This window comes from Barbus barbus, assembly GCF_936440315.1.
Source record: "Barbus barbus genome assembly, chromosome: 22".
NCBI classification, from domain to species: domain Eukaryota; kingdom Metazoa; phylum Chordata; class Actinopteri; order Cypriniformes; family Cyprinidae; genus Barbus; species Barbus barbus.
The window spans coordinates 22,829,615-22,838,939 of NC_136750.1; positions in this window are offsets into that span (position 1 = coordinate 22,829,615).

The following is a 9,325-nucleotide window of genomic DNA, read 5'->3' on the forward strand; positions in this document are numbered from 1 at the left end:
GACTACCCTTGGCCAACAGACTTTGGCAACTTATTTAATGATTTCATATTCCAGGCATGAATTTCGACACGTCTCATGAAGTAAAAACTGACAGTAGCTTAATCAGACTCATTTTCATGTTACTGGATATCACAGCAGGGATGAAATAACTTTCAGATTAATCTCTGTTTGGGTGCTGTGACCCGCAAGGTGTTAAACAGAAGGTTAGTATTAGCTGAGCCGTGGATCATTCATCATAATAAGGTCTTTATGTTCAGGATCCCTCTGACATGATGAAAATGTGAAAAGACACTAATTAGATAACATGGGCAAGATAAGTTAAGTATTAAGCCTCCAAATGGTTCAGACCAATATAAGATGCATAGTGTGGGGGTGGAATAAGATGTTGTGACATCGAACTGTATGTTTTTACATTGTCATTGCTAGAAGGGCATTCTCTTCTGGCAGTGCTTCCACTTCAGTGGCTTTCACCCAAAAAGCACAGGTGTCTCTGCACTTACCCAGATGGCTTTGTTGTTGATTACAAAACCTGGAAATCACAAAAAGATGAGAAGCCAGCCACGCAGGATCTCATTGGAACATAAAGATAATCTAAATCACAATTCCACCAAAATTGCTCTGTTAGATTACTATCTCTGAAGCTTCTGTTACAAAGCATATTCTTCCAGAACGAAGACAGAATGCACATTATTTTTTCTTGGATACAAAGTTGCTGGGCAATTTTGGAGATAAATCATAGCAAATCAAAATGTGGTGTGGTTGTTTCAAGTAGTACATTTCTATTTTGGATTAGCTGTCCCACAAGAGGAGCAAGCTTATTATAAAATGTGAATTGAGACTTAAAGGCACAGTTCACCCAAACATTTAAAAAAAAAAAAAAATCTTATACACAAGAAACAATACACAAATTCTTTTGTGTTAATTTCTTGACCACATTTCTTGATATTTTGAAGAATTTCGAAGAACCAAACAGTAGTTGGTCCCCATTGACTTCCAGAGTAAGGAAAGAAATGGAAGTCAATGGGGACCATCAACTTTTTGATTACCAGCATTCTTCAAAATATCTTCTTTTATGTTCACCATAAGCAAGAAACTCAAACAGGTTTGGAATGACATGAGGGTGAGTAAATTTTTTTTTTGGGTGGTGGTGGGGGTGAACTATCCCTTTAAAAGTCTTGACCTGTCTATTCCAGATAAGACTACTGATTTAGAATAGTAGAAATTATTATTTTAGTAGTAATAGTAGTAGTAGTATTATTTTGTGTGTAAATTTAAACCATGGCATCTTCAAAATAATTTCTGTATTATTAGTATGTCAAGTTTGTGCACTTTCAAAATGAACTGGAAATTCAACTCAGTTCCTAATTTGAATTGAATGTAAACAGAAGTAACAAATAGAAAGCAAAATTTAAAGGAGAATTTTAATTGTATCTACTGTAAATGAACTTGACATGTATTTATATCTCTGTTGAGCGTGTGCCCAATTCAATTCCCAGTTCTTAAATTTAAAGTCTTTAGAAGGTACACTTTTCACATATTCTAAAAAAAGATGATGAAATTGAAGCGATATCTGAAGACTGTTGAGTATTTAGTAACCCCCCCCCCCCAAAAAAACTGTATTGCTTATGTGTTTATGCCACTAACACTGATTCTATTCTGTTGTTTTCATCTGTATAAGGTGTGACACCACAAGTGCCCCCTGTTATAGTCATGGTTATGTTTTGGTGTCCATACTAGTGATCATCTGTGCACCTCAAGAGGATTTGGTGTCACAGCACCAAAAACATCCCTTCCCCCCTTATCCTTACACAGCTTAGCATCACACACTGATGTAAAACTAATAGACAGAGCAAAGCTCTTTGTTAACATGTGATATATTCAGTAGAGGAGGCAAAAAGTCATACCTGTAGCCATCAGGTGTGTTGTAGCACTAAACCTCTGGTCTGCTGTGATTATGTCAAAACTCCACAGGTTAAGCGAGATGATGAGGAAAAGGTGGAGCTTATGTAAATGAGAAAGAGGACAGAAGGGTTATTATATCTGAGGTTTACTATGGCTGTATGTTTAGAATACTGAGTGATGTAAGAGTTTATTTTGCATGTGCGTTGCTTATGTTTCATCTGAAAATGTGTAATTCCAGGCTTGAATTTGCCTGGGACATTTTCATTGTACTGTATAAACCACAACTAGAAAGTTTTTGAACGTCTCAAGGTTTAATAGAAGAAAGTTATAAAGTGTATAAAACATACACGCATAAAACTTTATACAGTAAAACAATAAGCTTGACAAGGCTATTCTGTATTAATTATGGAGGACCAAACCTGCAAACATAATAATAATAATAATAATAATAAAAAATATAAAAGTAAAAACTGAAATAAAATAAAGTAGAAAAAAAATTATAAATCATTAACATGAAACAAAAAAAATATTTAAAAACATTTATTTATCCAATTGAACTTTCTATTGTAACTTCTTGTTTTCTTTAAAAAATGAGCCTTTAGCACTAGCATTCTCTATTCTTTTTCTATTGTTTGACTTGTTTTATTTTTATTTTAAAAAGTCCCTCTAACACTAGATTAACCGGCTAACCGAGCCTTGTTACAGTACTCTTTTGTTGTTTTTGATTGCTTCTGTTGTCCTCATTTGTAAGTCGTTTTGGATAAAAGCATCTGCTAAATGAATAAATGTAAATGTAAAGTGTCTTTACACAGACTGTTTGATACTGCTCAGATGTGAAAAATATTATTAATAGTATTAAGAAGGAGGAATTTTTCATATTGATTTTTTTTTACCTGAATTGCACTGCATTGGGTTGTGATTTAGGTCTAATGAAAATGGCTGTAAATTTACAGGATGATGTCCTAACAGAAAATTACAATTACCTTTTTTTTTTTTTTATATATATTTTTTACAGTGTAGATCATAAAAGTTATATTTATGTTTTATATTTGTTCAAACACCAATTACAGGTTATTTTAGGGGTGCTCTTTTTACCACGGCCCCTGCAGAGTGTTGCACTGATCTATATTTCAAACCGTTGATTCATCACTCAGGAGTTCAACCTCACCATCTGCCCAGCGTCACGAATAGCACTCAAAGCCCAAGGCATTCTAATTTACACGAGCACAGAGAGATTTAGTCAACAAAAAACTTACCATACGGCAAATAAAAATGTCAGCGTGTGGACGTGTGCATACGCACATGCATATATGCATGCACTGGGAAACTAACGCAAGATGATGGTTTTCTGTGCATTTCCAACCGAGCGAAATGAAGGGCCCATCAGGGGCTTATTCACAGTCTGTGCTGATAGTTTGGATGATTAAGGCTCAATCCAGCCCTGCCACAGCTGAGAGGACACAAAATCTTCTTCTACCGCTTTTCCTTATCTCGGGATTGATCACAAATTACACTGTATATCTAATATAGGAAGGAGGGAGGGTACAATTTCAATCCAACTGGACTACTCTGTTGTCTCCAACCATCGTTATGTTTGAAGGTAAATGAGGCAGTCAAATTGGTGGCTCGATTGATTCTGTGGCATATGGAGATCCCTGTGGACAAGTTTTTTTTTAATGTTTTTGTGGCATTCGATTTCTTGATTTTAGCCAAGCGAACATCTGGCAGTGATCCAGAGTGAGACTGATGATATAGTGATGATATCTGTGCTGGAGCTGCACAGGAGAGATGAGAGGCAGGAAATGAAACCCAGCTCTACAAGTATGATATCAGACTAGTGACTAAAATGAATGGAATGACAAGATAACTGTGAAGCATTTTGTTCTGTGATGTATTGTAGTTTGTGACTGTAGTAACTCTTTTTTTTATGTTGAATGTTCTGATGCTCTGTGCTGTGTAAGTGATGTGTATATATTGTCTGCTTATCTATGCTTTTACAATCTGTACAGCACATTGGTCAACTTGTTGTTTTTAATCGTGCTTTAAAATAAATTGGGTAACACTTTAGAATAGCGAGCACTTATTCACTATTAACTACAACTTTTCCCTCAATAAATTCCTAATTTGCGACTTATTAATAGTTAGTAAGGTAGTTGTTAAATTTAGGTATTGGGTAGGATTAGGGATGTAGAATAAGGTCATGTAGAATAAGGCGTTGATATGTGCTTAATTACTACCAATAAATGGCTAATATTCTAGTAATATGCATGCTAATAAGCAAAAGAGATCCTAAAATAAAGTGTTTACCATAAATTGCCTTGCCTAGTATTGTACAGAAAGTTCCAACACATTATGAAGACATAACTCAAAATTCATCTTTTGAATATAGAAAGACCTAAATTGCTATATATATATATATATATATATATATATATATATATATATATATATATATATATATAGTAAACAATAATCATTATTATTATTCTATGTGTATTCTGCTTCATGATCATTCCAAAATCACTGCTTGTCAAGATTACATTTAAATAACATTTAATGATAGATAGATAGATGGACAGATAGCTAGATAGATAGGTAGGTAGGTAGATAGATTGATAGATAGTACAGCAGCCATATAGCATTTTTGGGTTTTTCCAGCCCAATCTCACAGCAATTCGTACATATTTTACGTGGTGGATAATTCGTACAACCTCACTTGTACAAAATCATACGATATTTGTTAAATCATACGTATTTTATGAGTTGCACAATTCACGAATGACCTACACTTAACCCCGCCACTAAACCTACCTGTCACTGGGGTCTAGACAAATCGTACGAGTGAGGTCACACGAATTCGTAGGAATTAGCCAACTTGTATAATATGTACGAATTGTTTGTGAGATAGCTTTGTTTTTTTCTATTCTTTCTTCTATGTGTGATTGTCTGTTCTTCTGCTCCACTCTACCTGCTGAAAATAAAAGGTGGCTTGAGAATTTGTGCAGAGTGTAAGAACCCAGACCTGGGGAAAGGTGATTATAAATCATAAATGAAATCATTTGTCTAGACATTTTACGGATTCAGCACCATCCTTCGTGAGGTCTGATGAAGCCCATTAATACATTACAGTCACAGTCGCATGACTGATTCAGGGACATTTCTACATTCCCTGTCATGACACCATTTTGGTCACCGTGGCCTCTAGAATAGCTCGTCCCTGTCTGTGGGCTATTTAGAGTGAGCTTTGATCGATTGGTTCTAGGATGTTAGAAGTTGGAACTAACTACCCATGGTGATGAGATGATTAATGCTGCCCTTTAATCTGCCCTTAAAGACAGTAATCATCAGTGTCCTGTATCTGCCTTCTTATCTCTGGATGCCTGCTTCATCTCGGCCCTGCACCTGTCTCTCTGATCTCTCTTGTTCATGTATGATTCCAGCATCATCAGCGTCTGTAGAACATTAGAACAAGTTTATATTATTACAGCAATTACAGCACTTCCAACAACCAGAACAGCTACTAATGGCATAATTTATGACTCTTAAAAATGTCTGCAGTATGCATATAGAATACACCTGCATGAAATGAATAAATGCATGACCTACTACTTTTACTAAAATGTGCAGTTTACAACAGAACACACTGCAAGGAATAAATGTATGGAATACAATGTAATGTATCACACAATACAATGGACTCCACCTAACCTTCCATTTCCAGAATAACAAATGACCTAGAAGTACTATTAATATGATTTTTAACGTCTTTCTCATTATTTGATTGGATGTCAGAAAGTTATCATATTTTTACATAAAAGTTGGGTTAAAAACCACAAAATAACTAGTTCAGTACTAATCTGGTATCCTGAATTAAAAATTGTGATGACAGTGTACTACTGTTTAAAAATGTTTAACATTTTATAATGCATTTCACATATTTACAAAAAGCTTTAAGTATGTATTGCGCAGTATGCAGTAAGCTATTATTTCAGTCTGAACATAGCCTTTGACATCGGATCTGTTTATGGGATGATATACAGAAATTCAATATCATAAAACACCCATTTTAGGCATTTCAAGCACCAGAGATGAAATTCAAAGCTTGCTAACGATGTTGCAATGCAGTTAAATTATGACTTTGCAGTAATTATAAAGTCACTATTCTCTGTTTCATTTACCTTATCAAATTAGTATTTACTAACATTATTCATCGACTCAATCTCTCAATCTATTTCTTTCTCAAACGTCAAACGACACCTCTTTGGAGTAATGTAGAAGAACAGATGTTGGTTGCCATCCCCTAATAGCCTAATTTTTCACCACAAGATACTAAAAACATCAACTACATTATATTAGTTTGTCTATAAGATGGAAGACTTGTTACAGTTCCAAATCCGACACAGTTTGCTGTTGGTTTCTGAGGGACACAAAAAGACACTTTGTACCTGAGCAGAACATCAAGCAGACATCAGCAGAACACCCGCTACACAAGTGGCTCATTTGACGGCAGGAATAAAAGCCATCATGCACAAACACCTGCTTAAGAGCCTGAGAAACCTGACTAAGAAAGAAAATGTAAAAAGCATCATCAGCCTCTATATAAATAGTATATAAACAGCACATTGCAGGCAGCCTTTTTATTTGTGTACAGTGAAAAGTTGAAGGCCCATAGACTTCCACTGTAATTGCATTATTGTAAACATGACATTTGTTTTTAAAAACTGATGGATGAGCAGAATTTATATTCTATTGTAATTGAAACTTATTTAATATTTATTTTTTTACTCCACCACCTTCTAGGCTCTCAGGATGATGAACAATGTTCCAAAAAAACACGTTTACAGTGCTTTTCTCTTTTTGAACAGAGAATGAAACTTATTCTAGGAAAGAGAGATGTTTATGAGCCAGATGCTGCAAAGGAACAGATGAAATATCGAATCCGAGTTTATTAGCTGATAGCACATAATATGGCACTCTTTAAATGGACCTGACTAATTCTGAATATGAATGAGTGCTTGAACTGTCCCTCCTACTCTGTCACTCAGCTTTGTGTGGTGTATAAATAATACATGGATACTCACTGTGAAGTAAGCCTGGAAAAAAATGCTGAAAACGCCTCCTCATAGAGCCTTTGATTCATTTTTAAAACTTTGCCTTCAAAGAAATACCAGGAATGGCTCCAATCACAGCTGTCTGTCAAAGACACTAAGGTCTCTAATGTTCAATAAAACCTCCACCTAGACTAGAACTACTGTAATGAAGATGATCATGTGATACAGAGAAGACGAAATCTTTAACTTTCCAAGCGAGACCCTTTCCAGAATTTCATCGCCACACTGCGGTACATCTATGGTCAAGCTGTCAGCTAAGATTAATGAGAAGCTTACTGCCCATTGAGGCTCTTACCATCATGACACAGAGAAGAGAGAAAGAATGACACTGTGTCGTAGCTAGGAGCAATGCAATACGTTTACAATGTCAAGCTATTTGTCTGTCCACAGTGAAAGCAAAAAGCTGCAGGATGTGACAAGTCAAACAAAACATATTTAATACGATGATATACAGCAGGATTTTATTCCACTTTGAGCAAGATTTCACTTAATCTCACCATGCCTGGTTAGGACTGTTACATCACAAGAGACTCTTTCTTTAATCTATACTACCGACTGTGTATTTGAAAAAAGCAATGCTCATGTTAAAAACTGCTTAAAATGAGATGAGATTAGGAAGTGCATTCTGGGTAATTCAATGTATGCTGTATATCTAGGTCACTACAATGTCAGCCAAAGTTCAAATCCATTTACAAACAAACAAGTCAGACAGACCGACTGACAAGCCAGTGCCCAATTATGATTGACATATCAGATCAAAACTAAACTGAATATTGAGAACTCAAACATCTGTTCACTTCTAGTATCTCTGCCAAGAAATAAATAAATGCAGTGATTCAGCTTAATGCAGTGATAAAAAGTCACATTTGAGCCTGAAATATAGTATGATGACAACATCACAAATATACTAATAGAAGCATCCAGTCAGCACTGCAGAACTCATGCCAATCATGAACAGTTTAAAGATTAATGTAATAGGAAATACAGTTTTCCTTGATCTTTTAAGAAGCGAAAAGTGTCATTTAATGAAACTATGCTGCAAAAACATCTTGATGTCTATCATCACCCACATTTACACATCAATAACGTCAATTCAGCGTTCATAAACTGGGCTGCTCAGTCACAATCAAGTAATGAGGAGAAAGTAAGAAACATAAAAGTACATAATGTAAAGCAGGCTTTGCCAAGTGGCCATTATTGAAAGATTAGTATAAGCATATAAAAAGTGCTTTTACTGATTTCACTTGTGAAAGGGGCATATGGACATCTTAAAGGGACAGTAGCAAGAAAATACGCCTGTTTAATTCTAAGGGTCAGAAAGAGATTGAGAAATGGTATTGAAAAATTATGACTCTTTTTTTGGTGAAAAATGTGAATGTTTGCCTTATGAGTCCTGGATGATAAATGAGGACCATGATCAGCTTTAAAAGTCATGAGTGAATGAGAGAGACTGCAATGTCCATCCATCCATGGACTGCTTTGCTTTTGTACATGTCACAAACACACAACAATAACATTCAACCACCACAATTCACTCTGAAATGTTTAAATGCACACCCACCCACACACACACACACACACACACATCATTGACCTATTGCTTAGATTGCACTGTAAAAGGGTTGACTTGAAGAGAGAACTAAATATTAGGTTTACAACACTTTGAAATCTAAAAAGCAACTTACCTACAGAATCAATCTCTCCATCAAGAAGATCTGATAGATTGCCTATTAAACCCTTCTTGATGCTTTCTACATCAATCACTGATGCCAGCAGAAGACACTTGCCATCTAGATATGGCCTTCCTTGATAAATAATGGCATATGATACATCATTCAAGCCATCCTTCAACAAGATTTTTCAATAAGCACTGTGGCTAAAAGCATCTTTATAGCTGAGCTGATGGCATATCTCACGAAGCTTCCCCCATTTAATGCTGTATGTAATGGTGCAGATGGTTATTAAGTTATATGAATTGTTACCGCAATAGAATACGTTCTATCAAAATGGATAAGAATGTGGTTTTCTCTTCCCGGTTATGTTACATAACAATTTAGGATCAGTGTAATGTGAACATGAATATAAGCACTAAACATTGAAATACCAATGACTCAATGAACTGCAACACAATTTCAGTTGTGTATTAAATATAGCTGTCATTTATCAACAACATCACTGTAGAGAATAGCATGGTGTCATTTGTTGGCTTTATGAAGTATACTCTTATCCACCTTTTTTGACGAGTATGATGACATTTCTAGTGATTCTGACAGAAATGGTTGACTATCTGGTTACTTACTAGTGGACTGAGA